At 35.2% G+C, this 19,839-nt stretch overlaps 1 pseudogene across 1 annotated transcript; it reads right to left on the bottom strand.

Annotated features, from left to right (window-relative positions):
* Window positions 1-618: 618 nt before the first annotated feature.
* Window positions 619-1,124, bottom strand: LOC308340219 (heterogeneous nuclear ribonucleoprotein H3-like; annotated as a pseudogene). The gene has a single exon. The product of its transcript is annotated as a heterogeneous nuclear ribonucleoprotein H3-like (transcript).
* Window positions 1,125-19,839: the final 18,715 nt, after the last annotated feature.

Genomic DNA, 19,839 nt, shown 5'->3' with positions numbered 1-19,839 from the left:
AAATATAGATGCAAAGACCTAAACAAAGTACTAGCAAACCAAATGCAGAGAGCATTAAAATGATTATATAAGGGGCACCTAGGTGCTTCAGTCATTAATCGTCCACCTTTGGCTCAGGTCATGATCCCAGGGTCCTGGGATCAAGCCCCACACTGGGCTCTCTGCTCAGCGGGAAGCCTGCTTCTCCCTCTCCACTCCCCCTGCTTGTGTTCCCTCTCTTGCTTTGTCTCTCTCTGTCAAGGAAATAAAATAAAATCCTAAAATTAATTAATTAAAAAATTATTATATAAGACAACTGAGTCAGAGTCATCCCTGGGAGGCAAAGATGGTTCAAAATACCCAAATCAGTGAATGTGATATGCCACATTAACACAATGAAAGCTAAAAATCACACGATCATCTCAATAGAGATGCAAAAAATCATTTGAGAAAATAAAATGTCCCTTCATGGAATAAAAAAAAAAAAAAACTCTCAACAAACAGTACAGAAGTCATGTACCTCAACATAATAAAGACCATATATGACAAGCTTACAGTTTACATCATACTCAATAGTGAAAGAGAGCTTTTCCTCTAAGATCAGGAACAAAGTAAGGATGCCCTTACTTTGGGGAATCCTTAGTAACCATGCCCATAGTAACCACCACTGGCTCCACCACCATGGCCATAACCATCCAAGCCATCAGGAGTACCACCATATCCTCCACTTAATTGTTATCCATTCCCATTCTTCCAACAGATCCATAACCTCCCTGATTATCCATTCCATCTCTGCTGTAGTCTCCCATTCCAGAACCTCCCATTCCAGAACAGCCCCCAGGAGTAGAACTCAAGAAGAGTTCAATGTACTGATGTTGCATGTTATTCTTATCTTTAGACATGGCAGCTAGAGTATCCTCATGTGTCACAAATTCTACATCTGCTTCTCCTGTTGCTCCGCCATCAGCTCCAATATCAATATGCACTCGTATTAGATTTAGTGGTGAGAAGAAATTAGCAATGTCATTTTCAGTTGCACGAAAAGGTAATCCTCTTATGTGTACAAAATGACCACCGTGAAAACCTGAACTTGCATCACCAGCTCCACCATAGCCATGCCCTCCCATGCCTCTTCCATCTCTCATTCTGTCATCAAAGCCATCATTTCCATAGCCATAATTATTATAGCCACCATAATCATCAAAACCTCCATAACTTCCACACCCAGCTCCACGATAACCCTCTCTTCCTCCTATCGGTCTATCATATGATCCTGGTCACTGGCCCAGCAATCTTCTTGGTGGATCCTAAAATCCTTTGATTTTACTCCTGCCACTTCTGAAGGTCTCAATATATCTGTGCTCTTTTCTTTCCTTGTGTTTCCCCAGAAAGTAAGGGCCCAAAGTAAGGACCTGTTCAATATATAGTACTAGGAGCAATTAGGGAAGAAAAAGAAATAAAAAGCATTCAAATGAAAATTAAAAAGTAAAACTGTCTCTATTTGTAAATTCCATCATCTTATATATAGAAAATACTAAAAAATCCACCAAAACACTGCCAGAACTAATGAACAGATTCAGTAAAATTGCAGCATACAAACTGGCATGCAAAAAATACGATTCCGTATATAATAGCATTAAAAAAATTTTCAGAATAAACCTAACTAAAGGGAGGAAAGACTCATCCACTAAAAACTATAATATGTTGATGAAAGAAATTAAAAAAGACACAAATAAAAGATATCCCTTGCTCATGAATTAGACAAGTTAATATTGTTAAAATGTCCATACTACCCAAAGAAAGCTATATATTCAATCTATATATTACATCAAACCTCAATGGCATATTTTACAGTAATCAAAAAAATAGTCCTAAAATTCATATGGAACCAGAAAGTATCCCAAACAGCCAAAACAATATTGCAAAAGAACAAAGCTGGAGAATCTCACTTCCTGGTTTTAAAATATATATCAAAGCTTCCGTGACTAAAACATAATGGTAATGGCATAAAAACAGACAAATAAACTAATGGAATGGAATAGAAAGCCTAATTCTAATTCAGTACCTGAATTCAGGTATGCAGAGTCAATTGATCTTCAACAAGGGTGACAAGAATACACAATGGGAAAAGGATAATCTCTGCAACAAATGGTGTTAGGAAAACTGGACATCCGCATAAAAAAGAATGAAACTGCATTCTTAACTTACACCATAAAAAAAATGGATTAAAGACTTAACTGTAATCTGAAACTGTGAAACTTATGTTAGAAAATACAGGGAAAAGGCTTCCTGACATTGGTCTTGGCAATAATTTCTTGGGTATGACATCAAACACACAGGCAATAAAAAGAAAATAGACAAGTGGGACTGCATCAAACTACTTCTGCACAGCAAAGGAAATAATCAACACAATGAAAAGACAACATTATAAAAATAAACAAAGATAAAAGTATTGGCAAGGGTGTGGAGAAACTGGAAACTCTGTACATTGTTGGTAATGTAAAATGGTACAGTCAATATGGAAGACACTATGGAAGTTCTTCAAAAAATTAAAACTAAGCTACTATATGATCCAGCAACCTCATTTCTAAATGTATATCCAAAAGAATTGAAATCAGAATCTCAAAAAAATATTTGCATCTTCATGTTAATTGCATTATTCATAACAGCTATGAAGTGGAAAAAACAATGTCCATCAACAGAGCAATGGATAAAGAAAATGTATTACATGCATGCAGTGGACTATTATTCAGCCACAAAAAAGGAAATCCTGTCACATACTACAATAAAGATTAATCCAGAGGACACTATGCTAAGAAAGTAAGTCAATCACTGGAAGACAAATAATACATGATTCTATTTATCTAAACTAGTCAAACTCACTGCAGCAGAAAATAGGATGGAGGTTTCTAGGAGCTATGGGAAAAGGAAAATAAGAAGCTGCCATTAACTAAGTATAAAGTTTCAATCATACAAGATAAAAAAAAGTTCTAGACATCTGCACAACACTGTAATTATAATTAACAATACTTTGCTATTCACTTAAAGATTTATTAGGGTGGATTTCATATTATGTGTTTTCTACCACAATAAAAAAAGAGAGAAAATACTTGAGTGAAAACTAAAACCTTGAGGAAGTTTATAACTGCAAATTTCTATATCTCGAAAGTGAAATAGTTAATTCAGCACCTTATAGATAATGTCGGTTATCCAGGTTCTTAGGGTTTTGTTTTGTTTTGGTACTGCAATCCTGAACATATTGGTTTGGAATCTAGGTTGTTTCTTTAAGATCGCAGGACAGCATGACATTTTCAGGTATTAAATCCAGTTGTGGCATCTGGCTTAGGAAAGTCTCTCATAGGCCTTTTTTGTTTGAAAAGAAATCATTTTCCAGAGTGCACTCATCAGATTTCCAAAGTCTTATTTGCCATTAGAGGACTATATGCCATATGCTGTTGCCCTAGCTTCAAGGCTGCCTTGGAAAGTGAGTACCTGGCAATTTCAGACTCTCAGCAGACAGACAGTATCTTCAAGTCAGTAAAGCAAAATAAAATAATTAAAATTAAATAATTAATCGATTTCAAAAAAGAAAAGAGAAAAGAAATGGGAGATTGGGAATCATGATTGGGTAGAGTTGGCAACCAATTCTACTACATACTTCTTACTCTGCGCCATCTTCCACAAAGCAAGATTAAATATTTATGATCTACCAATTATTCTATGGGTTAAGCCTTCAAATTTACTTATACTAAAAATGTAAAAATAAAATGTGTTTTGCATATTTCTTATTAGAACATCTGATCTCTAAAGCTGTTACTGCAGAAAGTAGCAAGGAAAATGAAACAAAATGTAAGATTCTGTCAACCCTGTTAAATTTAGCCTAAAGAAATAAACTTTCTTTTTACGTGATTTCTGCTTGCTAACCTCAAGCACTTTATCAGTATTTCAATTTTCCACCCATGCTTCATCATTTCTAAGCATTCCTTAGTATATTCATTGTAGAAAGAATTACAAAGATGGCTTTAGTTGGAAGGAAATGAATCTTGTGTTTCTGGGATTCTCATCTGCATGGGCCCCTGGCAAGGATTTACAATTTTGGATTCTTTTTCTTAAAGAATACCTCCAAAATTATATAAGCATTAGGATAGCGTGCTCTCTGTCTCTCTCTCTCAAATATATAAATAATGTTAAAAAAGCAATGACTTCCAAACTTTTTCAAACTGGTGACAATAAACGATAAACCAGAATAAGTGTGTGTATATGTGTGTGTGTAAACCAATTTGAAACAATGGTTTCATAAGCAATCTTGCCAATCTTGCCTTTACAATGTGCATAACATTATTTTTTAATCTAGTCTCTTCCATTTTTTTGAAAATGCTGGTTATGATGAGAAAATTGACTTTAAGATTTATTGATGGGTCTCTCCTATTATTTGAAAATCGTATCATCCTACTACCAAAGATCAACAAGGTGCATAATTTAGCTGTCATTAGAATACACTATCATACAATAGACCACCAGACCTAGGCTTTGATATACTACTACACAAGGATCAGACAAGTTTTCAAAAAATCATTTTTACGAAATCCTCAACATCCGCCGTTAACAGATATGATGTTGCTAAAAGAGAAAAAAAATAAAAGTATTGAGACTCAAAATATCTTTATCCCAAATCAGAGGTCAACAAACTTTTTCTTAAAGGTCCAGCTAGTAAATATATTAGACTTTGTAAGCCATTCCTCGGTTACAACTCCCAACTCTGTCCTTGTAGCATGAATGCAGCCATAGATTATATAATCAAATGATTGTTGCTGTGTTATAACAAAACATCATTGAACAAAACAGGCAATAATTGGTCAGTCCTTGTTCTCAACAGAAGAATCTTATTTGTTTCTCTCATGATAACATACCTTGTGATTGTTTATTCATTTGTGGATTTGCCTGTTTTTCATATGCTCTCCCCACTAAACTCCAAACTCCATGAGAGTAAGGGCCTCTTTTGCTTTTTATCTTTGCATCCCCAGTGCCCAGCCAATAATAAAGACTCAAATATTTACTATGTCTCTTGTCAACTTCCAAAACAGCTAGCAGAATGCTGATTAAGTAGAGCTAGGATTATTTAATTTATGTAATAAAGGACAACACCACATAGACAGAGTCTTAGCAGTCCTTCCCATAGACATAAAGAGAGGATATTTATTTACAGGTTTTAATATTAAAAATAAAGCCGCTAAGAACCTCAATGTACAGGTTTTTGTATGAACAGAGGTTTTCATTTCTCAGGGAAATGTCCAACAGTGCCATCTGGGTTGTACAGTTAATTTTATAAGGAGCTTGTAAAATATTTTTAATAATGACTATGTCATTCTACAATTCCATCAGCCCGCTTATAGGAAACTTAGTCTCTTCACATACTCTCCAGCGGTTGGTATTTTCATTATATTTTAACATTTCCAATGGATGTATAGTAACATCTCATCATGGTTTAATCTGCATGTACCTAATTGCTAATGAGGCTGAACATCTTTTCATGGGTCTTATAAAGTGCAGAATTGGTTAAGATTGAACAGATTATGACAGAATTTATAGCTTTGGATTGATGGACCCAACAAAGCCTGAGTCTTGAAGCAGAATATTGATACGGAAATATTTCAGTTAGTTCACAGTCTTGAATTTCATAAACCCATTACAAAAAAGACAAGAAGGATGTTTCTTCTCAAACACTGGATCAGAAAAGTATGTTCAGTATAGATAGAGAAGAGAATATTGTTACTATTTCTAATTAATTGAATGAATATTTGAATGTCACTAATTATTTTTAATTTATTTTTTCTTACATAGCAGCATATATGTAATTAGTAGTCTAAATTATATTAAATTCAACCATTTGGAAATTAAAGTAGTAAATAATGAAGATACACCCTATACATGGTCCCTCAGAGGCAAATAGGACATCATAAAAACCATTACTTTTCTTAATTTTTTAGTTTAGTTTGCTCTTATAAATAGTGGGGCAAAGTTCAAATTTCCCAAAGGATAAATATAATGATCAAATGAGATACTATAAAAGATAACTTCTGTACATGAGTACTAAACTATGTTATATATACAAAAATATATTATGTATAATATATGTTACATATTTTATCATATATATGTATTATATAACCTATATAAAAATATATGTTATCAGTAGTTTCTAGAAAGACTCCTTTTTGGTACAGCATAGTGGTCAACAAATATTACTAGAGTTGAACTGACAGGTTTTAAACACAGTTTCACTACTTACCAGGTCTTAATCAAATGTCTTCATCTACCTAAGCATCAGCTTCTTTGCTGCAAATAATTAGAACACTTCACTCAGAAAGGTTGTTCCAAGGAATCTTAAGTTAGAACTTATTAAGTGCTTCAAACAATGCTTGACATTGTAACATAATAAATCTTAGTCATTATTAAATTACTAGTTCCTATGTTATACACCGAATCTTTCTGTGAACAATGAACTCTGCAGCAGCAGGGATCAAGACATCCAACTTTGAACTCTGTTGGGGGCTAGCTCAATGATTCAATCATATGGGATGTCCAACAGATGTTTGTTAGCAAATTAATACTATAATGAATCAATACTCTAAGCTTAAGAAAGGATATCAAGTTTTATTTTTTATTAGTATTTTTGTTTGTACTATGAATAATGTATAGCATATAATTCTGAGGAATTCAACCTTATCTTCTTTGGTAGTTGCTTTAGGAAGAGGTTTCTTTCATTTTGCACTGATATTTTCCACCATTTACTTAAATAACTTAAATTAAATAAATAGGACTATCTGTTAATATGGTAACTATTTGCTCTGTGGACCTGTAGTGTAGAGAGAAAGCAGAATTTTTTTTTCTAAATAAAGCTTTGGGTATTTCATGGTCCCAAATTTAAAGCTGAGATCAAAATTCTTGAAAACTACTTCAGTGTAAATATATAGCTTTTGGACAGACTCAAGTAGTAATATTAGCTCTATCATTTTTTTATTCCACTAAATTCAAATGTATTTCCGATCCTCAACTTGGTCTTAGTTTGTTTTATTTTTTTATATACTCATGGTAATGGTATTTTACTAATTAGTTTTGGTGGTTTTTGTATTGTTTTTGGATCTTCAGTGGTAAGTTAGTGTAACAGCAAACAACAAAATGAGGTTTGTAATCAAGAATGGAATCTTCCTGGTATATACTATTGCAATTTCAAATTTCTAAGTGAGAACTCAAAAAAAAAAAAAAGAATAAAAGGGCAATCACAAAATTTAAGGGTTTATTTTCCTTTGCTTCACCTTCATTGGAACCACTCTCTCTTTTTATCCATAAAGAGGGACAGATACCTCCATTTAACCTTTGATAAGCTTCCCTCAATAAAAGGCAGGGACACACCACTCCTTCCCAGACAACTATTAAAATAATTTTGTTTTTCTGTAATACTTTGCAAAATGTACACAAATGAACACAAACCTAAGTAATATTCAAATGATCCATGTCATTTTTATTATTGCTGATTTAATACACTCTGCAGTTACTGACATATAATATAAAAATTATACCTTAAGCAGCATGTCAGATAATTTTTCTTTATGGCGATTACAGCATGGAAAAAGACTGAGAATATCTGTTATATACAATTATTTATTGTAGAAAATAAGAAAAGCAACATTACAAGCTCTGAAAATAATTTTGTATAGAATCAGGAAGCTGGATCTTATATAACCTCAGACCCCTTAAGGGAAATTTACTAAAATGAAATTTCACCTGAATATAAATGGAAGGTACAACAAGACGAAAGGTCAAGATGTTTGTGGATTTCTATCACACACATATAGACACAAAAGCAACTTCCAACCCCTACCAGAACGTTTAAGTCAATTACTTAGTTATAAGATATTTTACTAAATCACTGACAAATTAGTTCAGAGTTACTAACAAATATCCTCTCTGTCCTGCCAGTTGGCCAGAGGGCCTGGCCTCTCATTTCACCTGCCTAGAAATCACTTCCATCTCTCTGCCAACTCAAATGCCATTAAATTTTTAGGATGCAAACAAACCTCACTTCTGTTTTTTGTTTTTATGGAAACATATTTGAATAATCTGGTCTGGAGGGATTTCTCTTTTTCTGTACTTAAAGGCTAAAACACACAATTTATCATTGGAATGTTTTCACTTTTAAAAATTTCATTGTTCTTCAGTGGTTTCAGGTAAGGTAACCTTGTCTCCTCACAGAAAAAGTAGGTTTATAGACAAGGATCATATAGTTTACTACTTTTAAATCAACAAGAGATAGAGATACATTAGTATGTGCTCTACTGGTTGATCTCTAAGAGTTCATTTAGGTAGCATTTAACACACTGAAAGGAACAATTTCTTAATATGATTATGGGGACTTTAGAGATCATATCTGCTTTAAAAACCAGAGACTTGTATTCTTACTACTAGGCATTAAAACAATGCCAAGTTTAAAGATTTCCTTTTTTCCTTCCTCTTTCCCTCATTCTCTCCCTTCTTTCTCCCCTGCCTTCCTTCTTTACTTCTTTGCCTTTGCTCTTTACATCTTTCTTTCTTAGGATTGCACTGTTTTGCAATATTTCACTCCAACAATGACATATGTAACAAGGAAGCCAAGACTAATTATATGATTATAAAGAGAATTCTGATGGTCAATCATTAAAATATTGAGTTGCTCTACAAGCAATTTTTCCTTTTTGTTATCAACATTTCCTCACTATTTTCCTCAGTCAAAAGAACATTATTCTAAGAAGAAAAATTGATAAATGTGAAGTTATCTCATGAGCTCATTCAAGAGTGTGACATGCTATTTTTCAAAATACTAACTTTATGTCAATCAATGAGCATTATTGAACATCCTGAGAGATTTCCTAGATGAATGAACAATGCCAATTACATTTTTAACATATTCTTTGGATCAAAGGAAAGACATTAGCCAGTTCGCATATTTGTGATATTCTAAATTTGGAAAAGAATAACTATTTTACAGTTGTACAGATGATATATTTCATAAAACAGAACTGAATTAAACCATCAAAATCATTTCATTTATAATTTTAAAAAGTTAAACCAACAACTGTACCTGGAAATTTAATTAGAGAAGATTCCTTATCTTGTACATTATTGATAAAAAGTATATAAATGCAAAAATTTCCTTACTTAAGCTTTAACATATATTTGATCTTAATTTTTCTGTTGATCGTTATTGATTTATCCAAGTTTAGTTACTATTTCACAATTAATTGCACTGTGTTAATTTGCATAAAATTATGCATAATATATTCAAAAATACATTTTCTTTTTATTCAATATTGCTCACTTATAATACCAAAAATCAATGTATTTATTTAATGTAATAGAGTGCAATTTGAATTTATTTTCTGTAACTGAAATTATTTGATTGAAAGGGAGTTCAGTGTAGTTTCATGAGACACTTTTCTAGCAATTCTAGCAAATTAAGGAAAATGTCTCTTTTTGCTTGCTTTGACTACCAAAAAAACCAACCAAACAAACAAACAAAAACATGTTTAATTATTCATTTGCTGGCTTTTACATTTAATGACCTATACTTCAGGTCAGCTAAGTAATGAGAAAAGAAGAAATTATCACTGATAGAGAATAAGTTAATATATAAATAATATAAGCAGAATACTTATTATATTTTGTCTCAGTAGATGCTTCATAGTTTATAAAGTACATTCGCACATGATCTTTTTGATCTTCTAAGTATGACTGAAAAACAAAAAAATAAAAAAATGAAGGGGGATGGGGGAATGTGAGTTAACAAGTTCAATGAATAGAATCTGCCTGTAGTGGTATGAAAAATAATGCCCCCTCCAAGGATATTCATGTCCTAAGCTGTGGAAACTGAATTTGTTACATTATAGGGGAGCACCATTAAAGCTGAAGCTGGAATTAAAGTTGCTAATCAGCCAAATTTAAGATAAGAGAGAATTTCCAGAATTATCTGGTTGAACCCAAAAGAGTTATTTGAATGTGGAAGAAAGGAGGCAGAAGAAAAGGTCAAAATGATGTGATGCCACAAGGACCCAACTAGCCATTGTTGGCCTTAAAAACAGAAGAAAAGGGTCACAAACCAAAAAACTTAAGCTGCCTTTGAAACCCAGAAAAGATAAGAAAACAGAGTTCCATCTAAAACCTCCAGAAAGGAATGCAGCCCTACTGATATCTTGATTTTAGCCTAGTAAATCCCATGTAAAACTTCTAACCAACAGAACTATAAGATAATAAGTTTATATTGGGGACTCCTGGGTGCCTCAATCCATTAAGCACCTGCCTTCGGCTCAAGCCATGATCCCAGGGTCATGGGATCTAGCACCACATCGGGATCCTGGGTCAGCAGGGAGTCTGCTTCTCTCTCTGCCTGCACTCCTCCTGCTTGAGCTCTCTCTCTCTCTCTCTCTGACAAATAAATAAATAAAATCTTTAAAAAAACAAGTTTATATTGTTTAAGCCACTAAGTTTCTGGAAATTTGTTATGGCAGCACTAGGAAACTAATATATCAGCATCCCACTTGTATTGGCTCTAACCACATTTATTCTCCTAAGTTAGAATCTTTGTGCCTAGCAAAAATAATTTTAAAATTATGTTCACTCCTTGATTTATTTGTGAATTTAGGGAGAATTTGAACTTTTATATTGTTAACCATTGGAATCTTTAATATTTTAGTTATTTGTCATTTAGGGAAGACATGGCTTTATTTTTGAAGCCATTCTCACAACTCAGTTGAATTTTTCTTTCCATTTAGAAACATCTACATTTCTTAGTATAGTTTATTTTCTATATTTTAATTGTCATTATTTCTATAAGTGATGTTTTCTTCTATTATAATTTACCTGGTTTTAACTGGTGTTAACATTTCTGTATTCATTAGAATCAATAAAATATCTCATTTTTTGGTTTACTTTAAGTAATTTTTTAGTTGAATCTATTATAATTTCAGGTTATAATAATATCCTTAACTAATGAAATTTTTCCTTCCTCCTTTAAAGTATATTTCTCATTTCTTTTATCTCTAATTGTACTCATCAGTACTTCCAGAACAAAGTTAAGTAATGTTCAAGGTCATGAGAATCTTTTTTCCCTGACTTTACTGATACTGTTTCTAAAATTTCATCACTAAGTATAATAATGATTACTCATCTGATAATTTTAATTGCATCATCAAGACAAAGCAAATATAGCTATATTCACTATACAACTCTACCTAAGCATATTAGAAATGCAAACTATATGAGATAGTGATCAGTTCATCTGATAAACATATTTTCTACCTACGTATATTTATATTCCTATTCTGCTTCCACACTGTGAATAGCAGAGCAGTGGGTTCAGGTACTGTCATCGGTTATGGTGTCTATTGATAATCCTGGTAGGTAAAAGGGAATGGAGCAGATACATAAACTCCAAGAGCTTCTCAATGTAGAGGGAAAAAAATTAAAATATGGAGAACTGAAGAAGAAAGTCCACCTACAAAGTAGAGAGAGAAGGCAGATCTCAAGGTGGGAAAATAAGTTTTTGAACAAGGTACTCCCATTGGGGGACCACTGTGCAAGTTTTGTTCACATATTCCTCCACATCGCATATAGTTGCAGGCTATGATAAAGAAGGATGATTTTAGGAACAAATTTTTAAAGTCAGGGTAGGATATTTTTTGCAGACATTTTTCCTTGAAAAATAATTATCTTAAAAGAATCCCCAAATTTCACAAAAGACTACTATTACACATACAAAACTCTCACACTAGTGAACTAAGCTGGATGATTCAGTTTGAGAACAGAATAGCAAAGCATGACATTGTCTTAAGTCACCCTTCCACTCAGGTCAGAGCAGTGGAAACAACATCATCTTGAAGGAGGATAGATATACTAGAATTCTAGACTATGATGAGAAAGAAGCAATGGGGAAATGAGACAACCGCTCATAGGAATTACATGTGGCATAGGAATTATATTTACCCTTATTATTTTTTTTAACTTTCATTATATTTTATTTTACTTTCTTATTTTGGAGTCTAGATTCTTTTTTTTTTTTTAATTTATTTCTTTTCAGCATAATAGAGTTCATGGTTTATGCACCACACCCAGTGCTCCATGCAATACATGCCCTCCATAATACCCACCACCAGGCTCCCCCAATCTCCCACCCCCCGCCCCTTCAAAACCCTCGGATTGTTTTTCAGAGTCCATAGTCTCTCATGGTTCATCTCCCCTTCCAATTTCCCTCAACTCCCTTCTCCTCTCCATCTCCCCATGTCCTCCATGATATTTGTTATGCTCCACAAATAAGTGAAACCATATGATAATTGACTCTCTCTGCTTGACTTACTTCACTCAGCATAATCTCTTCCAGTCCCACCCATGTTGATACAAAAGTTGGGTATTCATCCTTTCTGATGGAGGCATAATACTCCATAGTGTATATGGACCACATCTTCCTTATCCATTCATCCGTTGAAGGGCATCTTGGTTCTTTCCACAGTTTGGCAACCATGGCCATTACTACTATAAACATTGCATATATATGAGTTTTTCTTTCTTTAAAATTTTGGGAGGTAGTTTCTTCTAGAGACCAAAGACATCCAAAATCAAGAGGCTGGCTCTGTTCTATTCACCAGTCTAATATATATCTATCTATCTACATATAGATATACAGATATATGTATATTTTTTTTAATTTTTAAAAATTTCTTTTTACCCCTTTTTATCTCCCCCCAATTTGCAGTCTCTTCTGAATTTGTTAGCATACATTTTTCTGGGGTCTTTGCCACCCTTTTAGTATTTTATTCTCTCGTTAATATATTACTATCTGGATAAAATGACAAGGCAGAAAACTCACCACAAAAAACAAAAACAAAAAATGAGGCAGTAACAAAGGCTAGGAACAAAAATGATACAGACATTGGTAATATATCAGATCTAGAGTTCAGAATGATGATTCTCAAGGTGCTAGTTGGTCTCGAAAAAGGCATGGAAGAAATTAGAGAAACACTGTCTGGAGAAATGAAAGCCCTTTTTGGAGAAATAAAAGAACTAAAATCTAACCAAGCTGAAATAAAAAAAGCTACTAATGAGGTACAATAAAAAATGGAGGGTCTTACTGCTAGGATAAATGAGGCAGAAGAGAGAATTAGTGAAATAGAAGACCAAATGACAGAGAATAAAGAAGCTGAGCAAAAGAGAGACAAACAACTACTGGACCATGAGAGGAGAATTCGAGAGATAAGTGATACCATAAGACGAAACAATATTAGAATAATTGGGATTCCAGAAGAAGAAGAAAGGGGGGGGGGCAGAAGGTATATTGGAGAGAATTATTGTAGGCAATTTCCCTAATATGGCAAATGGAACAAGCATCAAAATCAAGGAGGCAAAAAGAAGCCCCTTCAAAATCAACAAGAATAGGTCCACACCCCATCATCTAATAGTAAAATTTACAAGTCTTAACGACAAAGAGAAAATCTTGAAAGCAGCCCAGGACAAGAAGTCTGTAACATACAATGGTAAAAATATTAGATTGGCAGCAGACTTATCCACAGAGACCTGGTAGGCCAGAAAGAACTGGCATGTTATTTTCAGAGCACTAATCGAGAAAAATATGCTGCCTAGAACACTATACCCGGCTAGGCTATCATTGAAAATAGAAGGAGAGATAAAAATCTTCCAGGACAAATAAAAACTAAAGGAATTTCTAAACATGAAACCAGCTCTACAGGAAATATTGAAAGGGGTCCTCTAAGCAAAGAGACAGCCGAAAAAGGAACAGAGAGGAACAAAGACAATATACAGTAATAGTCACCTTACAGGAAATACAATGGCACTAAATTCATATCTCTTAATAGTTACCCTGAATGTAAATGGGCTGAATTCCCCAATCAAAAGACACAGGGTATCAGAATGGATAAAAAAACAAAACCCATCGGGGTGCCTGGGTGGCTCAGTGGGTTAAAGCCGCTGCCTTTGGCTCAGGTCATGATCCCCGCATCCTGGGATTGAGCCCCGCATTGGGCTCTCTGCTCAGTGGGGAGCCTGCTTCCTCCCTTCTCTCTCTGCATGCCTCTCTGCCCACTTGTGATCTGTCTGTCAAGTAAATAAATAAAATCTTAAAAAAAAAAAAATCAATATGCTGTCTACAAGAAACTCATTTTAGACCCAAAGACACCTCCAGATTTAAAGTGAGGGGGTGGAAAACAATTTACCATGCTAATGGACATCAAAAGAAAGCTGGGGTAGAATCCTTATATCAGATCAACTAGATTTTAAGCCAAAGACTATAATAAGAGATGAGGAAAGACACTGTATCATACTCAAAGGGTCTGTCCAACAAGTAGATCTAACAATTTTAAATATCTATGCCCCTAACATGGGAGCAGCCAACTATATAAACCAATTAATAACAAAATCAGAGAAACACATCAACAATAATACAATAATAGTAGGGCACTATAACATCCCCCTCACTGAAATGGACAGATCATCCAAGCAAAAGATCAATAAAGAAATAAAGGGCTTCAATGACACACTGGAACAGATGGACATCACAGATATATTCAGAACATTCCATCCCAAAGCAACAGAATACACATTCTTCTCTAGTGCACATGGAACATTCTCCAGAATAGATCACGTCCTGGGTCATAAATCAGGTCTCAACCAGTACCCAAAGACTGCAATCATTCCCTGCATATTTTCAGACCATGATGCTCTGAAGCTAGAACTCAATCACAAGAGGAAATTTGGAAAGAACACGAAATACTGGAGACTAAAGAGTATCATACTAAAGAATGAATGGGTCAACCAGGAAATTAAAGAAGAATTGAAAAAATTCATGGAAACAAATGATAATGAAAACACAATGGTTCAAAATCTGTGGGACACAGCAAAGGCGGTCCTGAGAAGAAAGTTTATAGCGATACAAGCCTTTCTTAAGAAACAAGAAGGTCTCTAATATACACCCTAACCCTATACCTAAAGGAGCTGGAGAAAGAACAAAAAAGAAAGCCTAAACCCAGCAGGAAAAGGGAAATCATAAAGATCAGAGCAGAAATCAATGAAATAGAAACCAAAAAAACCACAATAGAACAAATCAATGAAACTAGGAGCTTCAAATGAAAATTTGAAGGAATTAGTAAGATTGATAAACCCCTGGCCAGACTTATCCAAAAGAAGAGAGAAAGGACCCAAATAAATGAAATCATGAAAGAAAGAGGAGAGTTCACAACCAACACCAAAGAAATACAAACAAGTATAAGAACATTTTATGAGCAACTATACGCCAGCAAATTTGACAATCTGGAAGAAATGGATGCACTCCTAGAGACACATAAACTACCACAACTGAACCAGGAAGAAATAGAAAACCTGAACAGACCCATAACCAGTAAGGAGATTGAAACAGTCATCAAAAATCTCCAACAAATAAGAGCCCAGGGCCAGACGGCTTCCAGTGGAATTCTACCAAACATTTAAAGAAGAATTAATTCCTATTCTCCTGAAACTGTTTCAAAAAAAAAAAAAAAGAAAGAAAGAAAGAAATAGAAGGAAAACTTCCAAACTCATTTTATGAGGCCAGCATCACCCTGATCCAAAACCAGACAAAGATCCCATCAAAAAAGAGAATTACAGACCAATATCCTTGATGAACACAGATGTGAAAATTCTCACCAAAATACGAGCCAATAGGATCCAACAGTACATTAAAAGGATTATTCATCACGACCAAGTGGGATTTATCCCAGGGCTTCAAGGTTGGTTCAACATCCGCAAATCAATCAATGAGATACAATACATTAATAAAAGAAAGAACAAGAACTATATGATACTCTCAATAGATGCTGAACAAGCATTTGACAAAGTACAGCATCCTTTCCTGATCAAAACTCTTCAGAGTGTAGGGATAGAGTGTACATACCTCAATATCATCAAAGCCATCTATGAAAAACCCACAGCGAATATCATTCTCAATGGAGAAAAACTAACAGCTTTTCCACTAAGGTCAGGGACATGGCAGGGATGTCCATTATCATCACTGCTATTCCACATAGTACTAGAAGTCCTAGCCTCAGCAATCAGACAACAAAAAGAAATTAAATGCATCCAAACTGGCAAAGAAGAAGTCAAACTCTCACTCTCTGCAGATGATATGATACTATATGTGGAAAACCCAAAAGACTCCACTCCAAATCTGCTAGAACTTGTACAGGAATTCAGTAAAGTGTCAGGATATAAAATCAATGCACAGAAATCAGTTGCATTTCTATACACCAACAACAAGACAGAAGAAAGAGAAATTAAGGAGTCAATCCCATTTACAGTTGCACCCCAAACCATAAGATACCTAGGAATAAACCTAACCAAAAAGGCAAACAATCTGTACTCAGAAAACGATAAAGTATTCATGAAAGAAATTGAGGAAGACACAAAGAAATGGAAAAATGTTCCATTCTCATGGATTGGAAGAACAAATATTGTGAAAATATCTATGCTACCTAAAGCAATCTACACATTTAATGCAATCCTTATCAAAATCCCATCTATTTTTTTCCAAAGAAATGGAACAAATAATCCTAAAATTTATATGGAACAAGAAAAGACCTCGAATAGCCAGAGGAATATTGAAAAAGAAAGCCAAAGTTGGTGGCATCACAATTCCAGACTTCAAGATGTATTACAAAGCTGTCATCATCAAGACAGTATGGTACTGGCACAAAAACAGACACATAGATCAATGGAACAGAACAGAGAGCCCAGAAATAGACCCTCAACTCTATGGTCAACTAATCTTCGACAAAGGAGGAAAGGATGTCCAACGGAAAAAAGACAGTCTTTTCAACAAATGGTGTTGGGAAAATTGGACAGCCACATGCAGAAAAATGAAATTGGACTATTTCCTTACACCACACATGAAAATAGACTCAAAATGGATGAAGGACCTCAATGTGAGAAAGGAATCCATCAAAATCCTTGAGGAGAACACAGGCAGCAACCTCTTTGACATCAGCTGCAACAAATCCTTCCTAGGAACATCGCCAAAGGCAAGGGAAGCAAGGGCAAAAATGAGCTATTGGGACTTCATCAAGATCAAAAGCTTTTGCACAGCAAAGGAAACAGTCAACAAAACCTAAAGACAACAGACAAAATGGGAGAAAATATTTGCAAACGAACTACCAGATAAAGGGCTAGTATCCAAAATCTGTAAGAACTTACCAAACTCAATACCCAGAGAACAAATAATCCCATCAAGAAATGGGCAGAGGACATGAACAGACATTTCTGCAAAGAAGACATCCAGATGGCCAACAGGCACATGAAAAAGTGCTCCACGTCACTCAGCATCAGGGAAATACAAATCAAAACCTCAATGAGACACCACCTCACACCAGTCAGAATGGCTAAAATTAACAAGTTAGGAAATGACAGATGCTGGTGAGGATGCAGAGAAAGAGGAACCCTCCTAGACTGTTGGTGAGAATGCAAGCTGGTGCAACCACTCCGGAAAACAGCATGGAGGTTCCTCAAAAAGTTGACAGTAGAGCTACCCTACGACCCAGCAATCGCACTCCTGGGTATTTACCCTAAAGATACAAATGTAGTGATCCAAAGGGGCATGTTCACCCGAATGTTTATAGCAGCAATGTCCACAATAGCCAAACTATGGAAAGAACCTAGATGTCCGTCAACAGATGAATGGATAAAGAAGAGGTGGTATATATATACAATAGAATACTATGCAGCCATCAAAAGAAATGAAATCTTGCCATTTGCAATGATGTGGCTGGAACTAGAGGGTACTATGCTTAGCGAAATAAGTCAATCGGAGAAAGACAACTATCATATGATCTCCCTGATATAAGTGGAGATGCAACGTGGAGGGTTTGGGGGGTAGGAAAAGAATAAATGAAACAAGATGGGATTGGGAGGGAGACAAACCATAAGAGACTCTTAATCTCACAAAACAAATTGAGGGTTGCTGGGCGGGGCGGGGGGGGGAGGGTGAGGGTTGTGGGGTTATGGACATTGGGGAAGGTATGTGCTATGGTGAGTTCTGTGAAGTGTGTAAACCTTGTGATTCATAGACCTGTACCTCTGGGGCTAATAATACACTATACGTTAATTTAAAATAAATAAATAAATAAATAAATAAATAAAATATTTAAAAATCTCATAAAGCTATAAAATAGCATCATTATTACATTTTAAATAAAATGTATTTTTTTACTCTTCCTATTTTATTAAGATTCTTATAGTTAAATAAATGGTTATTTTTTAAATTTAATTTTAACAATGACACACGTTGAACAATGCAACAAGCAGAGTCACACTGGAAATCACTGTGCAGACTGTGTTAAGGCGTATCCTTGGAATCGATGACTGCAGGAAGAAGGGGAAAGAAGCAGTGTTTTTCAGAGGAAACAATCTTAACAGTCAACCCATGACCATCTCTGGGACTAGTATGCTCTATCTTAGTTATCCTATTTGGAGCCAAAAGAGCTAGAACTTTATACAGTACCTATATAAGTCATTTGATATAGGCTATGTGAGAAGACTATGACTTGGAAGGTGCAGATGCCTACAGCCAGGAACCCCCAGAAGAGCGGGGTATTGAAAACTACCTTCCAACAGAACCCTCAGCTGCCCTTCTCTCCTTCTTTCAATAGGAATCCAGGGTATGTTACAGTTTCCACCAAAGTGCATCCCTTGCACTGCTTGGGCCCACTTCATATACAAGTTTACAGCAGTTTTTCCAGGGTTCTAACGTGCTTCTGTTCATGGGGAATATGAGAAGTAGATTTGTAAGACAAAGTGTACCTCTCAGTGTGTTAGTGTTGCAACAGATACCTTTACCCTATTCTTTTTCAGTCCATTTTCCCCTCAGCTTCTAGTATGTGCTACACCAGTCTTAGATTAGTGCCTGATGGCATGACACAGGCCCTCATGCCCAGGGGGGTCACCATGCCTCTCTCAGGCTGAAGTTAATGTATTTATACATTTTCCATTAAAATTGGGCAAGAATGTACCAAAAGGCATTCAAAGGGGTTATCAGGGTACCAAATATATTCTCCACAACTACACTGTGTAATGGCAGATCTACCTCCTGCTGCTCAGGGTCAATTACCCCTGACAAATTGTTGGTTCTATTGTTGACTTTGAGTCTTTTGTGTGAAGTCATAGGTGCTCAGGTATTGAGCCATCAGACGTCAATGTGGTCAAAGAACAATTAGCCAAATCGAAAGTAACAATCAAGCCTTTATTCACTGGATGTGACAGTGTAAGCAAGGGAAAAAGTAGGTACTGGCTTCCCAATGTTCCATTTTTTTTTTCCCCAACAGAAGGGCACCAGGTGAGAATCAAGTACATCAGTGCAGATGAGGAAACTATCTCACTGTCAAGGAATCCTGAACCAAACAGTCATGCCGTCTTTTATTACCAGAGGTTACAAAAAGAGAAGAGGGAGAAGATTAGGTGTACAAAAGTGAAGAGTCAGAGTGGAGAAAAGTGTCTTGTAAAGATCTCTTAATAAGGAGGTGAAGGAAAAGTGTCTCGGTTGAGGTCCCTGATTAGGAGGGCTCTGAATGGAGGTGAGTAGTCTAGGTATATAGATATACAAGGGTGGCCTGGAGGAAGGAGTGGAGTCATTGAAAGTAACTCCCTTAAGGCATGGCTGTGGTTTAGTGTAGTGTGGGTAGGGCTTTCTCCCAAGAGGTGGGCCAAACAAAGCCTTTGTAATTGCCTATAACTGGGTCTGGAAAGTCATACAGGATTTTAACCTGAAGCCACACTCTTCACCAAACATCACCAGTCTCT

The sequence above is a fragment of the Martes martes genome (genome assembly GCF_963455335.1).
Source record: "Martes martes genome assembly, chromosome: 3".
Taxonomy (NCBI): Eukaryota; Metazoa; Chordata; class Mammalia; order Carnivora; family Mustelidae; genus Martes; species Martes martes.
The sequence above is the reverse complement of the archived record's forward strand: the minus strand, read 5'-3'. Positions and strand labels throughout refer to the sequence as shown.